Below are 19,783 nucleotides of genomic sequence, written 5' to 3'. Positions count from 1 at the left end.
TCATTTCCGGTGACCCACTTCTTCTTCTTCTCTCGATTTAAAGGCAGATTGGAAACAACTTTAAGGTGCATACCGCCACCTATTGTACAGAGTGTGTATCACCATTATCATCCTATCATCACTTGTGGAACTAGAAAATGCATTTCCTGCAGAAAATGCATTTCCTGCAGAAAATGCGTGCGAATGCTGTAAACAGTGAACATTTATGGCTGAATTTAGCTGAAAATGCAGAAAAAGCTGAATATGTTATTAGCTGAATGGTAGCTGCTTTTAGCTAAACAAATGCAGAAAAAGCTTAATATTTAAAAGAAAAAGTTTAAAAAAGGTATAAACAACAACATGTATAGCCTTGATGTCCTGAAATAGCTGAATAATGTAATAGTTGAATGGGTTATGCAGCTGAAAATAGGCTGAAGGAGTTAAATATCAGATGTAAGTAGTAGTGAATGAATTTGTATTAAGATGAGAAAAGAAAGTAAAAAGGCTTGGGAAACTTTTGAACTAACTTGATGGTGAATGATCAACGGCAACGGCATTTGATGACATCCCATAATACTCTTAGATGTGTTGATGGCTGCATTGTTACCAAACCTGTGAAGTTTTGGGCCATTTCGAGTATTTTCACTGAAGGTATGAGAAAACCGTGTTTCATGGTGAGCATTGTGTTGCCATGGCAACGGCATTTGAAAAAATCTCAAAACATTCACGTAGATGTCTTCACGGCTGGACTGTTAGCACACATGTGAAGTTTGAGCACTCTTTGAACATTTGCTTAGGAGTTATAGTCACATCATATTTTATGGCGAGGGATGCGTTTCCATGGAAACGGCATATGGTGAGATCTCAGATTTGGCGTAGAGCTGTTGAGGCATGGACCGGTGATATACAAGTGAAGATTGGGGGACGATTGGACCGTGTCCATTGGACTTATAGCGACATCGTGTTTCATGGCGAGTGGTCTGTCGCCATGGCGACGACATTTGATGACACCCCATACTATGCTTAGATGCATTGATGGCTGCATCGTTATCAAACCTGTGAAGTTCTGGGCTGTTTGGAGTATTTTCACTGAAGTTATGAGAACCGTGTTTCAAGGGAGCATTGTGTTGCCATGGCAACGGCATTTGGAGAAATCTCAAGACTGTCCTGAATCGTCTTCACAGCTGGACTGTTGAAGTCTGCTGCATGGCAGCTGGAGTGATGACATCATCGTGTTCCATTACACAGGTGTTTATATTCAGGGCTGCACATAACTGATGACCCAGTGCCAAAAAAAGAGCACTGGGTCATTTGAAAAAAGGCGCATTTGCGCACCAACATTGAGAGAGAGAGGGAGAGAGAGAAGGGAGAAGAGGGAGAGAGAGAGAGAGGAGAGAGAAGAGAGGAGAGAGAAGAGAGAAGAGAGGAGAGAAGAGAGGAGAGAAGAGAGAAGAGAGAAGAGAAGAGAGGAGAGAAGAGAGAAGAGAGAAGAGAGAAGAGAGAAAGATATTTGCGAGTTGCATATGAACTCAGGGCCGGCCCGTAGCTCTGGCGTTATAGATGTTCGCCTAGGGCGCCAGATCTGTGGAGGCGCTGCACTGGCAGTTTTGGGAGGGAAAACATTTTTTTTGACCGTTGGGGCTCATCCTAATTTTCGGCCTTGATGTAACGATATTCACAATTAAGTAAATGTACACCCTTTTCACCCCGGTTACACGTTTCATTTGCCCTGTACGATGGGCGCTGTAAGTGATGAAAATGGGGGATGTTGGCTTATCTGGCAACCGCAGCTCACAGCCAAAATGCGAGTGAGTGAGGGAGAGAGGGAGGGTGCACCGGTTCCGGCGCTGTTATTAGAATCTCGTGCTAGCTGCTTTAACGGATATAAGAAGAAGATGTTTCTAGAATAATGTGGAGAGAGAGTCCTCTCCAGTCAGACTGAGGCTGATAACTACAGCTCAGTGAGGTAAAGTAATCTTGAGTGTTTAGATAGTTAACTTTAGTCTAAGTTCAAACGATTTGGTCACAATTTATGTAAACACATATTTCCAAGGCACTCCTTTATAATTATTGGGATAAACAGGTTTGAAATCATTCCAATGTATACTATAGGACAGTAACCAAAAATATCCTTTAAAACTGGAGAGATACATTTATTTATTTTTAAGGTCAAATAAGATATGAATGAACAACACAAATAAAATAAGTTACATCCATTTGTTATTGGCTATGGTAGGTTATTGGTTATGTTCACATACTTATTTGATTACATCCACTTGTCTAAGATGACAACAGAGACTTTCGACCCAAAACCAGCTGTTGACTTGTGGATGCAAGCAGCTAATCGCAGACTCAACCAGAGAGAAGGAAGTAGGCCTACATCATCAGCTACCATGTCTGACAGAGAGGAAGACAGTGAGGAGAACAGTCAGGAGGAGTGATGACAGCTTGTAGGATTACTGCTCGTGCTAATGTTGTCTTGTGTTCACCTCTGCATGTGTGTTCTGTGTTCACCTCTGCATGTGTGTTCAGTGCCGTGTGTCTGGCAAATAAAGTCAAGACCCCCTCAAAAGTTACGGTTTATTTCATTTTAAGGATGAGCACCAAGCAACATCTCCAGGTGCTCCTTTGAGAACCAGGGCAAAAAAGTTATGTGCACCCCTGTTTATATTTGAACTAACGAGGTGTGTAGAGATCACAGGTTTCCATTGTTCTGAATGAGAGATGAACCTCTTACATGTGAACGTTTTGTGGAAGAACCGTAACAGATATCTGTGAAATTTCAAAACGTGAAGCATGTCAAGGAAGTTGAGTATCTTAAGTGTAATTTTTGGGTTAATAATGTGGCCTTTTTGGCAGTTTAACTAAAGGTGTGCGGCTGCTACCGTGAGGAAATATCTGCCTGAAATTACAATGGGCTTCAATGGAGGAATGTCGAACGTTTTTGTCACTTAATGCCCTCAAGAGGCATTTTCTTTAATATTTGTTCTTATTTTTTATTTATTTTCCAACCTAGGAGAGGTTTTCCTACGTTTTCCATGAAAAAATATGTCTGAGGAGTGTAGGGTTTGGGAAGTATGGCAAGTTTAAAACATTTTTGGGGAAGAATTTTGAGCTGTCCTGTACTCTGTTTTGAGATCAAAGCACTCTAGAGTTAATGAGCTGCTCCATCCACTGTAATGTAAAAATCTTAAAAAGGCCTCTCTACCAAGCTCCAAACTAAATTCAATATCTCAAAAAGTTGAAAAGATATCAAAATTATTTTTGTACAAGTTTTATAGCTGAAGGTATTGTGATCATTTGAAAGTTGGAATGAAGTGTCTGGCTGAAATTATGTGGAAGGAGATGCATTTGGCGCAAAGTGTAGAAAAACAGGATTTGAAGGCATCTCCCATTGACTTCAATATTAAAAAAATAGTTTAAAAAGCTGAATATTTCAAAAAGTATAAAATATTTTTGAAAAAGTTGAAGGTTTCCCATCGATTCCTGAACAGGCTGAATAGTTTAATATTTGAATGGTTTCTGTAGCTGAAAATAAGCTGAAGTTATGGAAAGCTAAAGTATTGGCTGATTTGAAGGCTCTTCCCATTGACTTCAATGTAAAAAAAAGAGTTTAAAAAGCTGAATATTTCAAAAAGTATAAAATATTTTGAAAAAGTTTAAGGTTTCCCATCGATTCCTGAACAGGCTGAATAGTTTAATATTTGAATGGTTTCTGTAGCTGAAAATAAGCTGAAGTTATGGAGTGCCAAAGTATTGGCTGAAATAATAATAAGGGGAAGAATACAGTTTTTAAGTACTATAGTGGAATGCTGTAAACAGAATTCGCACTAATTATACCAGCGGAGGCTGTGGCGCAGTGGATTATTAGAGCATTGGTTTTCGGATCAGGGGAGCACAGGTTCAAATCCCACTGCAGTCAGCATGTCGTTGTGTCCCTGAGACACGTCACCCCAAATTGCTCCTGTGGGGATTGCCCGCAGTATTGAGTATGTAAGTCACTTTGGATAAAAGCGTCTAAAAAGTAACATGTAATTTAATGTATAATACCACTGTATTTACGTATTTACATGTTGCAGTGTAATATGATGTGTTCCACATTTTCTTTCACTCCACGGAGGAGATGTCGGAGAGAACGCGCTCCGAGGTGTGGTTAAACTTTACCCGTCTCGATGCTCGTAGACTAAAGTGCAATAAGAGTTTAGCATGTAAGGGCAGTAACACAAGCAATTTGTCTAAACATTTAGCAAAAGTGCACAGGTTGTGGCACGACCACCAAAACAGAAACATATGGACATAGGCCACCATATAAAAGTGTGCAAATGTATTTAGTATCCTATCCATGTGAACATGTTTTAGGTGGGGGTGGACCTAACCTCCTCTAGGAGGGTCTGGGGGCATGCTCCTCCGGGAAGATTATTTTTAAAATATTGAAGTTAAATGCATCAATCTGGTGCACTTTGAGAGCAAAATGAAGAGATCTATGGATACATCTCTCAACTCCCATATGAAACAGAACTGTACACAAATGTACTTTTTCTTTATTGATATTTTACTAATCACTCCCCTTTTCAACTGTATTCTTGTGTTACTGTCCTATAGTATTTCATACCCGTTTTTCATTTATTCTCTTATTCTTTAATAACTATAATGATCATATAAAGGTGTTCCTCGCAAATACTTGTTTACATAAATGGTGACCAAACCGTTTGAGACCCACTTGAGATAACCTACACTAAAGTGAACTATCTAAACACTGAGAGAGTCCTTACCTCTGGCTGAGGTTATACGATCCTCTCAGTCCGAGAGGAGAGGACTCTCCTCCACCTTGGTGTATAAACAGCTCTTTATATCCGTTAGCATAGCTAGCTAACCAGATGCTAACAACAACATTCCACGTTACCACTCGCGCACTCACAAAATGCGCTCGTGCCACACACACACACACACACACACACACACACACACACACACACACACACACACACACACACACACACACACACACACACACACACACACACAGAGCCGAGCTTGAATGAAACACAGAGACCCAGAAGTAGGCTACTTGTACTGTACTGTATCATATTATTTTCGATGGCTTTACTGTATAATCAGTGTGACAGATGAACAGATCGCCACTGGGCTTTCATCTAACAACCCAGTCTCATGGCATTTCGTGTTCACCAACACGATTTTCTCCTTTTTTTCGTGTTGCACAGCAAGATGCAAAAAGCAATGTATTTCTACTGGTAATGTGTTTCGTGCACGTCTTTTTCTCCGGTCGGGTCCTAAACTCCTAGAGGCCTACGTCTGTTTCCGGTTATTTTTATTTTGAAATTCAGTTCCTGACGGACGCCAAAAAAGCCCGAGATTATGGAATTAAACCAATAAATAAAAGCAAGGATAATAGTGTGTTATTGTTGAGTAAATAACAGTGTGTTATTTTTGAAAATAATAACAAATTAGAAGGGAAAAAATATTTAAAAAATACAGATTTCAGTATTCTGAGGCTCTGAGTCATTTATTTTCCTCACAGACGGCAACAAAAGTCCGAAATTTTACGATTTAAAATAAAAGCAATAATTGTGGCTTGATATTGAGTAAGAACATATTTGTATGAACCACACAGCTTCCGGTCTTCCACGACCCGACCGGAGAAAAATACGTGCTGCAGGCACGAAACACATTACCAGTAGAAATACATTGCTTTTAAAATCGTGCTGTGCGACACGAAAAAAAGGGGAAAATCGTGTTGGTGAACACGAAATGCCATGAGACTGGGTTGCATCTAAACACACAGCCACGTAATGATAACAAAACAAAGGTCGGGGGTCATTGTTCAAGCAACACACCAATCAGAGAGCAGCAGTGAGCACAGGTCAGGCTGTGTTTCATATTTGTATTCTTTATTTCTTATGTATTTCACACAAAAAACCTTTAGTGGAAACGTTTTCACTGATATGATTTATTTTTTTTAAAACGGCAAAGTGGCAAGGCTTGCCCACCCTGCGTTGGGGGGGCACAGTGACTCATTTGGGGGGGCATGGCCCGCGAATGACCCCCCATGACGCCGACCCTGAAAGTGCACCACATTCAGACGAAGAAATGCACCGTTTTCGACTGTCTTCCTAGTAGCTCTGTAGCCCCATCCACGAGTAACTTTTCCACGTCAGGTATTATGTATGCTAGCAGAAACACACGGAGTTAACTCAATTAGGAGGACTGTCTGAGGACCACAGATGGAAATGAGCTATTAGCTATAATCTGGCATATTGCATCTCTTCTCTTTGCTGAGATTAATGTTTTTGTATGCATGGTTTTAAAAAATAAAAAAAAATTATACAAACATAGGTTAATGATTAGAGGTACCAGAGTTATTTATTTTGTTAAAGTTTCAGCTATTCTGTGTAAGAGTTGGTGAGGAGCTGATAATTTATTCCGGCAAATTACTCAGACCTACTAATTGACCTAACCGAAGTTATTGAGTCTATGTAAGTTTACTGCTTGGCTCAGATCCACCAACGTCAGCAAGATCTCATCTCTATTAACTCCCTGAAGAACCAGGTTAAATTAACTGCTGTTTTAATTCAGACGACCCTCTTAATCGGTTTAAGCGATCCCGAAGGATTTTGATATCAGTAAATGAGGTGTGAGTTTGGCAGGGTGCAATCTTACCTTTGAAGCAGGAGAGGAGAGCGCAGATGTCTTTTAAGTTGTTCCAATCCAAAAGGTGGGATCAGTTTATTTGAAGAAAAATAGGTCCAAACTAATACAGGGTTTTTACCTTCTCTCGTTACAACATTATAATCATACTGAACATATCATGCTGGGGTTATTTTCTAATCTAAAACCTTAATTCATAGTTCACCCATTAAAGTCTTCCGACAAAATCCAAAAATAATTTCCTCGTGGTGGCGAAGGTTCTCTAATTAGTTCTAAAATCCCGACACATTTTTTTTTTTTATCATACATTTTTTATTGCAACATCTTCAATTTACAACACAGTACAAAAGACAATTCAGGTTGCACAACATTTTGGATTAATTCAATCCCATCCCTCTATCCTACATCCCACCCAGCTACCCACCCACTCCATAGCCCACCCCCCAACCACTCCATCGCCCACCCACCCTCCCCCTCCACCACCAACCACCGGGGCAAAAATATCCCCTCAGGGATAGCATTCTTATTTGGTCAGGAGCTCCTTTAAGTTAGATATCAGATCTGTCCACATTAAAATTGTATCAGGGTTTGCATCGTTGATTCTCGCAGAGGACAGTTCAAGGTAAGAAATGTTCAAAAAACTCTGAAGCCAGTGAGAACTTGAAATATCGTGAGGAGGTTTCCAACGTTGGACTATAATCTTTTTAGCTGCAGTCAAGCCTGTTAGCCAGATTTTGCGAGTTTTCCCCGTAAGGGAAAGGTGAGATTCATCATTTAGAAGATGTACAGCAGGATCCATTGGTAATCTCAACCCTATTAAATCTGTAAGGGTACTAATAACCTTCCCCCAAAAGTGCAATACTCCTGGACACTCCCATACAACATGTAAGAAAGAGCCAATGGTTCCCTGGTGACAAAATGAACAATACGGGTCAGGTACCAATCCAATTCTGTGTCTAATTATTGGTGTTAGATATGCTCTATGACAAAATTTCAGATGTATATACTGATGGTTTGGGTTTTTTGAAGCACCCGTAACATTAGCCCAAATTGCATCCCAATCCAATTCTTGTCCTAAAGTAGATATTTCCCTGTCCCATGCTCTCATGCCTGATGTAGGAATATAGTTCTGGGAGTTAAGATTATTATAGATAAACGAAACTATTTTTTTGGGAGCACTTTGCACCCAACTCAGAATAGGATGTTCTTTCAAATCTGACCCCCAGGGGACCCCATAGGCTTTACAGGCAGACCTTATTCTAAAGTAAAAGAAGAGAGAGTGTTGATCAATATTATATTGAGAGACCAGTTTTTGAAAGTCATGAATACAATTTTCCCCATTAATGTCCTGAAGAGTTTTAATACCTTTATCCTCCCAAGCTTTGTTGTTAAATGGTTTTCCCCCAGTCAATAGGTTATGATTGTTCCATAATGGAGATGACCTACACCACACACTCTTAAAGTTTAGGAATTTCCCTGCTGCTCTGAACACTTTAATCATATAAGTTAAAATTGGACCATACAGTAAATCACATTTTTTGGTAGATATACCTGAAAGGAGAAAGTCCCTTAATCTTATCGGCGCTATTAAATCTTGTTCCATATTCTTCCAAGATGACATTTTATCTTCATCTACCCAATAGCTGAGAGATCTTAATATGAATGCCCAATGATATAGTTTAAAATTTGGGCATGCCAATCCCCCATCTGATTTTCTATACTGAAGAGCTGACCATTTTATACTGGGTCGTTTACCATTCCAGATGTAGCATCGAAGTAAAGAATCTAGTTTTTGCCAGTATCCTGTTGGAGGTGCTAGGGGGATCATTGAGCTTACGAAATTTATGCGGGGCAATATGTTCATTTTAACAACCGATAAACGGGCTGGGACTGATGCTGGAAGGTGTTTCCATCTTGTAATATCTTCTTCTATTTTCTTCAAAACTAAAGAGTAATTTGTTTTAGCTATAGATGATAAGGAAGTACTAACCTTAATACCTAAATAGAGGACCTCATTTGAAACATTGATTTGGGGTGGGAGGGACACTTCACTTTGGCCTATGTTAAGAAGCATCAGTGTTGATTTTGATAGGTTAATCTTGTATCCCGAAAGCTGCCCAAACTGCTCCACTACTTCTAAGACACAGGGGAGGGTTCGCTGAACATCTGCCATACAGACTAATGTATCGTCTGCATATAGTGATATAGAATGTGACGTTCCACCTATTGTGATGGGGGAAATCTGAGGACAATTCCTAATGAATTGTGCCAGTGGTTCGATCGATAAATTGAAAATTAAAGGAGACAGAGGGTCTCCTTGCCTTGTACCCCGTTTTATGTCAAATAAGTCGGAGAAGCTTCCTCCCACGCATACTCGAGCTGTAGGATTCGCATACAATGTTTGAATCATGTTAATAAATGTATTTCCAAATTTAAATTCTTTCAGAACCCTCCATAGATATGGCCATTCCACGCGATCAAACGCCTTTTCAGCATCTAAAAACAAAAGGCCACAGGCAGGTGGAATTGTATGTGTTGCGCCAAGAATGTGCAGGAGTCTGCGGATATTATCAGATGCGAGCCGCCCTTTAATAAAGCCTGTTTGATCGGGGCTTATTAATTTCCCAACCACCGTCTCAAGTCTAATAGCTAAGACCTTGGAAAAAATTTTGAGGTCAGCATTTATCAGTGATATTGGGCGATAGTTAGAACATTCAAAGGGGTCCTTCCCAGGTTTTGGTGTAACCGTAATCAGAGCCGTATTTAAGTCTTTGTGGAACATACCCTTATTGGTAGCATAATTAAGTGTTTCTAACCATACCGGTCCAATAATATCCCAAAATGTTAAATAGAGTTCCACAGGTATGCCATCTATACCCGGCGTACGGCCCTTATTTGTAGCTTTGACAGCTTTATATAGCTCCTCCAGCGTGATAGGTGACTCCAGTGTTTTGGTGTCATCTAATGATAATGTAGGGAGGCCTAACCCGCTAAAAAATGTGGCGAAGTCTTCGTCAGAAGGGACTGAGCTACTTGAATACAGTTCTTTAAAGTAATTTTTAAATGTTTCATTTATCTCCTCTGTAGAAGATACTGTTCCGCGTTTATTACATCTGATTGCTGGTATGGTCCTTTTAGCCTCTTGTTGTTTTAAAGTTAATGCCAAAAGGTGGCTTGGTCTGCAGCCTTCTGCATAATACTTGTGTTTGGTTATATGGATCATATATTCTGCCCTGTGTCTTAACAGGTCGTTAAGTTCTGCTTGCTTTGTTTTGAGCTCACTTTCTATTGTTGTTGTGTATCTCTCTTTTAGGACTTTTTCCAACATATTACATTTTTCTTCTAGGTGAGAAATATTTTGCAGTCGGCTTTTATGTAGGTGGGAACTGAACCGTATAGCATTATTTCGTATAAAACCCTTGATGGTGGCCCAGACCACCGTCACATCTGTGACGCTATTCTTATTCAAGATTATAAATTCGGTCAGTTTTGATCTCAATTGCGATATAAATGTGTTGTTCTTTAAAAGAGTTGTGTTGAACCTCCATCTAGTAGCCCCATTTTTTATATTTCCATAGTTAAAATTAGCTAAAATTGGGTTGTGATCCGAGAGATGTCTGGGTAGGAACTCAATTGACTGTATTGAAGGCATCAGCCCAGAAGATATAAGAATGTAGTCTATTCGAGAGAAGGTTTTATGTCTCGTGGAAAAAAATGTATAGTCTCTCGCAGATGGATTATGCACCCTCCACACATCAATTAAGTTTAAGTCTGTTATAAAGAGATTAAGTGCTTTGGAAGCAGATTCTTGAGAACTTGATAGAGTTGCAGCAGATTTGTCAAGGTTATTGTTTACAAAAGCATTCATGTCCGACCCAACATATAATCGGTAGTCATTTAACTTCAGTAACTGTGAAGTAACTGAGGGAAAAAAATCAGCTTCAAATACTGTCGGGGCATATATGCTAACAAAAGCCACTTTTTTACCTTGAATAGATGTGCAGCAATAGGCTAGACGTCCTTTATTGTCAGAGCCAATCCTTTCAATTGATACATTTATGTTACGCCTCATAAGTATCATAGCTCCTTTAGTGCGAGTGCCATCAGTTGATGCCACAATAGGTTTATAGAATCTGTTTTGAACCCTTGAAGTGTCATTAGGTTTAAGGTGTGTCTCCTGAAACATTGCAACATCTATCTTCTTTCTGCGCAAGAAATCTAAGATTTTTGAACGTTTATACGGAGAGTTAAGTCCTCTTACATTAAATGATACAATATTCAAATGTTCCAATTTATCTGTATGTGTATTTATTCCCTGGACCTGTTGTGAGTTGGTGGTGGATCCCTGAGTTACAACCCTCCCCTTTCCCCCCCCATTCGACCCTCTTCTTGGTAACATCTGTGAGCGTCACTTAGCTACGTCTAACACTGAACACTGATTGTTCCCCCCCCCCCCCTTGCATAAAGATAAAGCATAGCATATCTCACAAACAGTAAAACTGAGAAATAGAAAACCCCTTTTAAACCGATCAACCTGTATCATTACAACCATCCCCCTCTCGTTCTCATGAAATGGTATAGCCCATATACAGACCGTTGCCTGCCGATGACGTCATACATATCACGCGCCCATGAATGTAAACAGTGGATGCATGAAAAAGTTTTAAAAACACGCCTCCAGCTTCCCAAGCCTATTCCGTTATAATGTACATTATGTATGCCGCATATAACTCGAATTTAAAGTATATAGTATGGGCGGAATATTACCTTAACACCATATAAACATGGCAATTAAACAATAACATTAGAACTCTTATCTGCAATAATTTGAAAATAAACTGGCCCCTATTTCAACATATTCAAGTATCGAGGCTTAACGAACATTGTCCAATATAAAATAAGCATAGAACATCACCTACATATCGTCTATCTGCCCATAGGTGCCAGACTTTCTCTGTCCTTATTGCAGATCCATCTCCTCCGTTGGCACAGGTAGCGTATTCAATGTCCAAGATCTTCTCGCATGTCCACCGTTGATTTAAGGGCTTCTCTCGCCTCTTCTGCCGAGTTAAATGACATCCTCGTGCCCTTGTTGTTCACTTTCAGAATGGCCGGGTATATGATGAACGAGTCGATCCCCTTCTGTCGAAGTTTAGTGCGGATCTCCTTGTATTCCTGTCGCTCCTGTGTCGTACCGGGGCTGTAATCGGCGAAGAACAACAGCTGTGTCCCGTCTTGGAGAGTCGGTCTAGCTTTCCTCGCGCCTTCAAGAATGGCCTGTCTGTCGGTATAGCGTAGTAGTTTGAGAACCATGGTCCGCGATCTTGAGGTGTTGTTGGAGAAAATACGATGTGCCCTATCGATTTCCAGTGGATTATTGTTGGGGCTCTTGATTGAAGGTATCCAGATAGGCAGCATCTTTTGAAGGTAACCCCTGGGATCATCGCCCTCAACACCTGTTGGTAAGTTGACAATCCTTACATTGTTCATTCTGGACCTGTCCTCCAATTCATTGAGCTTCCTTCGCATCTTTGTCACCTCCATGATACACGTGCTAGTTTCCTTCTCATTCTTGCGCACGGCAACCTGAATGCTCTCAATCTTATTGAAAACGTTGTCAAACTTTTTTGCGTGACCATCAGCTTGTTCTTTTAATGACCGGAGGATGTTGCCGTTTTCGACCAAGTGCTTCTCTATAGGATTGAGAGCCTTCTCAATCGCACCCTTTAGCATGTCTGCTATTGTTCCCTGCAGAGTTTCCATCTCATCCGCGATAGCTTGCTTGATTAGCATAGCTATATCGGTGGGTGAATCGCTAGCTTGCTGTTGTCTGTTAGATTCTTGTTTTTTAGTCGGAGTCTTTTCCTTCTTTGCTGGAGACATTTCTTTTCTCAAATGTGTGTTATTACTGTCTATGAGTTGCAATAAATAGGAAAAAAGGGGGGATTTTGTTCAGCGCTCAGTATCTTGCTGCCAACAGCCTCGTGCCTCACCGGAAGTCAAAATCCCGACACATTTAAGAATAGTAGGTTATATCTCTCACAGGCTCCGCAAATGAGAAAATATTTTCTGTTTTATATTAGATTTCTTGTTTTATATGTAATGTCTGCACCATGACATCAAGTCAAATTCCTCGTATGTGTGAACCCACCTGGTGATAAACCTGTTTCTGATTCCGAAGTCTCAGTAAGCAGTGGTTACGTTCAATGATTAAATCTTCTCTAACAGTTATTGTCAACTGTATGCTTTCCAAAGCAGATAGTGAGTCTGTGCATATCACCACCCTATCAGGTCTGACCTCTTCAACCCATTGTAGCCCAATAATTGCTGTGAGTATTTCTGCTGTATAAACTGAAAAGTTATTTGACACTCGTTTTGAGATTGATATTTTGAATTCTGGGATATACACGCCTATCCCCACGCATTCTTGGGTGACCCCACTCTGTATCACCGTGCTATTATAAGATAGATAGATAAAGAGAGAGAGAGATAGCTAGATGGATAGATAACGTTGCTATGTTTCTTTTTATTAAAAAAATGAAGAAAAACATTCGTGCAAAATCGCAGAGACTAATTCATCAACAATTCTTTATTAAACTCAGATTTTTACAGTAATAATAATGGGTTTATGTGAGGTATCTATATATTACTTTGTAAGAGTAAACCCCAGCTCGGTTCAATAACCAGAACCCAGTGAACAAAGATAACAGGACTAATGTTTCCAGTTTACTTGCTGCAAGGAGAATCAGCGAGTGACATGTCATGTCAACTCCTTAACCAACTCCCAGCTAGGAGAAACGGCCCTCAGCTAGGAGAACCAACTCTCAGCTAGGAGAACCAACTCTGCTCGCCTTCTCCTTGGCACCCTCTTTTTATTTCAACAAACAGTTACAAATCATGCATGAGGAAGTGTATGTAACCAACAGCTTATTTGTCAATGGGAGTCTTGTGACTCGCAATCATGTGGGTGAGTGTGTGTGTGTGTGTGTGTATGGTCCACAGAAAAGGGGAACAGACTATTCTCTGTTCCTCTTTTCTGACTATGGTCTCTTTACAACATAAAATGACAACATATTATGAAAACACATTTATCCTTCAATAAACTCTAACATTCCCTCCTGTTTTTCATAATTACTAGCTGGTTACAGTGTCTTTATAGTCATTAGCGTCAGACCCAGCAGGGTCACTACACACAACACCTTTCCCAACATAGTCTAATTGTGATAGTGGTTCTGTTGTTTTCTTCACCGGGGTTGAGACCAGTATTTCCTAATGAAACACCGCCCTTTGTAGCCGGACTTCCACCACTTATCCGTCGTTAAGTTGGAGAGGTATTATCTTTTTGCAGTGGCTCTGATATATCCACGTAGTTCTTTCGGCGATTTTTAGTGCAGTCGGTGTTGTCAGCAGTACCGTGTAGGGGCCGTCCCACCGTGGACAGTGCCAATGCTTCCTCTTAATCACCTTCACGAGGACCTGGTCACCAGTCTGCACTCGGGTATCCTGTAAGGGAGTAGAAATGTCTGGCAGGTTATTTGTTCGAGCTATCTCATTGCTTCTGAAGAGTCTGCTCATCCATTCAGCTAATGTAGTCTCTGCCTCAGCATCATCCTCCTCCCTCACCTCGTCTGTGATTGGTAGTCTGAATTGCCTTCCTGTTATGATCTCAAAGGGAGACAACCCTTTTGCCGTGGGTGTGATTCTCATGCATGTTTCTACTTTCCTCTCTGTGGTCGCTCATTGCCTTGAGTATTGTCTGCAACATACTACACAGGCTCTACAAAAGTTTTTAGAAAATGTAATATAGTTGTATGTATGGAAGTGTTCATTTATTATTGTCACCATCTCCCTCCTGTTGAGACATGGCACGGCCCATGACTCAAATGAGCTGCTGTTTTGTAGAGACTAACAGGGAGTACTATCTTGTTGTTTATTCTGAATGTTCCCTCAGGGTCTGTGGTTGCACCATCTGTCAACCATTTCTTCTTTTCTCTGTCGGGTGCGTTGTTCTGCATATCCCTTAATATCACAAGAGGTATTGGTTGTGAAACACTTTCCTCTCTGTGTGTATGCGTCTCCCTTCTCGGTTTAAATTGTGGCCTAAAAAGATCACTTCCTCTTTCACAAACTGAAGTTTCTGTCTTGAAACCTTGTTTCCTGTTTTGGCCAAATGTGTCAGTACTTGTAGTGTGACTTTTGTGCTTTCTTCCTGTGTGGGTGACGCAACAAGAATATCATCTACATATACCAAAATCTGCGATGTGTCAGGTATCTGTAATGTAGCCAAACAATTTGCTATTTCTCATGAAAAGATTGCTGGGCTATCCACATACCCCTGAGGTAATCTGGTGTATGTGTACTTTGTTCCTTCATGTGTGAACCCGAACCATCCTTGTGAGTCTTTTTCTACAGGAATGGAGAAAAAGGGATTGCTCAAGTCTATCACTGAGAACCATGCCATATTTGGCTTAAGGCCGTTCATTAACGTGTGTGGACGTCCTCTTCTTCCTTTTCTACGTCTAGTCAGTTGTCATAACTATGTAGGTTATGTGAAGGGGGGGGCCATGTCTTTCGTCTTTGTACTGTCCCTTTTGTCCCCCTTCTTTGTTCTGTGGTCTCTGTTCCTCACAGTCTCTCGCCATGTGCCCCTCCTTTCCGCACCTGTAGCAGAGGAATTTGCCTTCTGCGTTTCTGCCTCCTCCTCTGCCTCTGCCTGTTCCTCTATCATTCCCTCGTCCTCTGTTAAACCCGCCTCTCCCCTGTCCTGGTCCCACAAAGAAAATCTGATTTTCTTCCCCATCTTCTCCTATGAAGAAAGCTGATGCTGACGCTTTCTTATGTTTTTTTTCTTTGATCTGGGTTGCTGCATGTTCTGCATAATTTAGGCACTCTTGTAAGTCGCATGTCCTATGGTTAACATTATGCTTGCGGATAAAGTCAGCAATACCTGGGTGGAACCCATTCATCAGGCTTTGTTTCAGCTGCTGCACATATGGGGAGTCAACAGCATTGCTGGGTGGAATTCCGCTATGGATACGGAAACAATCTTCCATTCTGATTCTGAAATCTTGTACTGACTCTTTTTCTCCCTGTCTACACCCTGAGACTTTAGTAAAGTCTCGTCTCAGTGCAAAAACCCTCTCGATTGAGATATTTACGGGAGCGAGTGCATTTATGAGGTCCTGCTGACCTGGTTCCAGGGGGTTTCCATTGGGCGAGGACCCGGTGAAATCTCCCTTTACCCTGGCCCATTCGTGGCCAAAAATTGTCATAAGCGTTCTTAAAATGTCATGTTTTACTCACAAAACAATATAACATTCTTCAGACTAGTAGTTAACTTTATATAAGTTGTACTCTCTCTGAACTCTTCAAAACATCTACTTCTCCTGTCTCTCTCTCTCTGTGCCCTGCAGCTGCTCCTGCACAAGCTTCTCTCATCAATCACCTCTCTGTGTTTAGCCAACAGTGTGCTTTTAGCCTTGTGCAGCACCTCTGTCATGTTTAAACATGAACAGATCCCTCCTGTTTACTTACTCTTTCTTCATAAACACAATTAATGTCTACTAATGATATTACAAAAACTACCTAATGACAAATACCACAAAATTCACAATGCAATGCAATAGTAACAATCAGTTCTCAAAACTTCTCATGAAAACCACAATGTGACGTAACTGCATCCCACAAAAACTATGCTAAAAACGACAAATTATAGTTTCTTATTTATTTAAATATCTACGACACATTGATCTATTAATTTTCAATGTTATTCACTCCAACTTCAGACCAGTCGTTGATTATTCACTCCTTGTTTTAAATTCAACGCTCAGCAGCCATTTTTGAGGCATTTTGAGAAGAAGCACAAGCAGTCATACTGCTGCTTCAGCAATTAGAGGAAAGCTGTGAAGAAAAAAGGGGGGCTTTCTTTTTATTCTTTGTTCCTGCGCTTTGTGTTCTTCCACTATCGCTCTCAATTTGTCGCTTAATTCTCTTACTGCTTGGTGTTCCTACTGGACAACGTGCCGGTCAGAACCTAATTCCTAATTCACCACTAGTGTACTTCAACAGACCACAGAGTTTTTGTTATCACCGTTAGGTTTCCACTCTGTGCGCTGATTCCACTTGGTGACACTTTTACACACTGCTTTCACTCAATCACTCATAAGTGTACCCAAAGGCACGTCGATCCTCCTCCTAGGCGGAGTAGCCTTTCTCTATCAACGTTTTATCAACCTCCTTAACGGCAGAGTAGCCTTTCTCTATCAACGTTTTATCAACCTCCTTAACGGCGGAGAAACCTTTCTCAATCAACGTTTTATCAACCTCCTTAACGGCGGAGTAGCCTTTCTCTATCAACGTTTTATCAACCTCCTTAACGGCGGAGAAACCTTTCTCAATCAACGTTTTATCAACCTCCTTAACGGCGGAGTAGCCTTTCTCTATCAACGTTTTATCAACCTCCTTAACGGCGGAGAAACCTTTCTCAATCAACGTTTTATCAACCTCCTTAACGGCGGAGAAACCTTTCTCTCTATCAACGTTTTATCAACCTCCTTAACGGCGGAGAAACCTTTCTCAATCAACGTTTTATCAACGTTTTATCAACCTCCTTAACGGCGGAGTAGCCTTTCTCTATCAACGTTTTATCAACCTCCTTAACGGCGGAGAAACCTTTCTCAACCTCCTTAAATGGCGGAGAAACCATGTATATCAACTTTTTATCTTACCCGTTATCTGTGGTCACTGGTCCGGTTGGATTCCGTCAATCGTGCCGAGGATGAGGGAGGTTGGACATATAAGCACCGGCCCGGCCACGAATTCTGCGTCCCGGGTCTTTCTCGGGGTCGGCTGATGATCCCGGCTGTCGACAGACTTGCGGCGTGTCTTTTCCCTCCTCCTCCTTCCAGTGATGTGATCCTCTTTCTTAGTGTTAGTGAGGAACCAGTGTAAAGACTTCAGAACTGTACTGATCCACTTTCTTAGTGTTAGTGAGGAACCAGTGTAAAGACTTCAGAACTGTACTGATCCACTTTCTTAGTGTTAGTGAGGAACCAGTGTAAAGACTTCAGAACTGGACTGATCCTCTTTCTTAGTGTTGGTGAGGAATCAGTGTAAAGACTTCAGAACTGAACTGAATTGTTTATATTTAATATATTTATTTAGCAAATGCATTAGCTTAGTTGTAGTGTTTGTATATTTATTTTGAATATTTATATATTCTTTTAGGTTTTTTTAAATATTATATTTCTCTTTTTATTCATATATTTTATTATAATTGACTTTATATTTAGTTTTATTATTCAAATTGAAAATGTACTTCCAGTGTTTATGTATTGATCACATGTATGTTTTTTTCTGTCTATAGCCATGTTTACATATTTAGTTGGGAGTGTGTATGGATCGTTTTTATATAAGTATAATTGTATTGTTTATATATATTTTATATTTATGTTTATTATTTATTTGTGATGTTTAAATGTCTAATTTTAGTCTTTTTTATATTAGGTTCTAATTTTTGTATACATTTGTTATATATTTAGTTTTATTGTTTAAACTTTTATTATCAACTGTTTAAAATATATTTGTAAAGTTTTTACGCAGTTTTTTTAATTACATTTTTAATTTGTAGTGTGTAGTGCCGAGAGATAGGGAGTCGGAGGCGGTGCAATGGAGGTACAAAGCTTGCTTTAATGAGCAGCAGAAATGTAGATGTTGTTGGGTCGCAGCCCGGGACGACAAGAGAAAGATTCAGGAGGGCACACAACATATATAGATAACAACACATATATGTCCGTGTGGAAACAATAGCCCCAACTGTAGTTCCATGTATGAATTATGTCCCAGTGTATTAATAGGTGGTCACCACAAGTGTTTGTATATTATTAAATATTATTATTTGTATACGTATTTTCATCCTTACCCAGGTTGAACCTATATTATTATTTTTGTCGGCAGGTGGAGACTGTGAGTAGGTCAACCCGTGGGACGACCACTGCTCAGAGGGACAGGAACAACCCACACCTTCTGCTGCAGAGACGAACCTTCTGACAGCACAGGGACGCCCCGGGACAGAAACAAACACACCTCCTGCTGCAGAGAGGAACCTTCTGACAGCACAGGGACGCCCCGGGACAGAAACAAACACACCTCCAGCTGCAGAGAGGAACCTTCTGACAGCACAGGGACGCCCCGGGACAGAAACAAACACACCTCCTGCTGCAGAGAGGAACCTTCTGACAGCACAGGGACGCCCCGGGACAGAAGCAAACGAACCTCCTGCTGCAAAGAGGAACCTTCTGACAGCACAGGGACGCCCCAGGACAGAAGCAAATTAACCTCCAGCTGCAGAGAGGAACCTTCTGACAGCACAGGGACGCCCCGGGACAGAAACAAAAACATCTCCAGCTGCAGAGAGGAACCTTCTGACAGCACAGGGACGCCCCGGGACGGAAACAAACACACCTCCAGCTGCAGAGAGGAACCTTCTGACAGCACAGGGACGCCCCGGGACAGAAACAAACACACCTCCAGCTGCAGAGAGGGGTATCTGATGTAGCCTCTACTAATTTAAATAATGATTCACTGACAGATTAACATAAAATCATAACACAGAATATAGATGTGTGAAATGGGTTGGTACTATCTTTATTTTGGCATATTTTGAAAATGTAACTCATAATTATTCATAAGAACAAAGAGCAAACATGTTTAAATAAATAAAAAATACTTCCAGTGGACTGAGGAGGAAGGATGATCCTTTATGTTATTATAAAATGTGTTTATTTGGCATATAATACTATAATAACTGATATGAAATACATTAATAATTATACATAAGCACTGGATGGAAATCAACGGCAAAAATAGGTAATTAACAAATAAATCATTTCAAGCAGACTTCCACATGTCTTGGTACTTCCCGTTTAAATGTAATTGCTATTACTTTGCATAGCCTCGCCAGCTTTATCAAAATTTACTGACAAAATAAACAGTTGTTAAGCTTTTAAATTAACGGTTAAGCTGTCACAGTTGTTTGGAGCTGCTGCCGGGTCTGCTTAAAAAAACACAACAACAATCTTTTTATAATTCCCCTCACTGCCTGACCGTAGACACAGGTCCGCACTGTCTGACCACAGGG

At 40.6% G+C, this 19,783-nt stretch overlaps 1 long non-coding RNA gene across 1 annotated transcript; it reads right to left on the bottom strand.

Moving 5' to 3' along the window:
* Nucleotides 1-16,682: 16,682 nt before the first annotated feature.
* On the bottom strand, nucleotides 16,683-17,765 carry LOC117545335. The gene is made up of 3 exons (XR_004568818.1): nucleotides 17,317-17,765; nucleotides 17,059-17,215; nucleotides 16,683-16,878 (listed from the first exon to the last, which is right to left on the bottom strand). It is a non-coding gene; the product is annotated as an uncharacterized LOC117545335 (long non-coding RNA).
* Nucleotides 17,766-19,783: the final 2,018 nt, after the last annotated feature.

Source organism: Gymnodraco acuticeps, unplaced genomic scaffold (assembly GCF_902827175.1).
Source record: "Gymnodraco acuticeps unplaced genomic scaffold, fGymAcu1.1, whole genome shotgun sequence".
Taxonomy (NCBI): domain Eukaryota; kingdom Metazoa; phylum Chordata; class Actinopteri; order Perciformes; family Bathydraconidae; genus Gymnodraco; species Gymnodraco acuticeps.
Note: the sequence above shows the minus strand (reverse complement) of the source record. Positions and strands in the feature narration are given on the sequence as shown.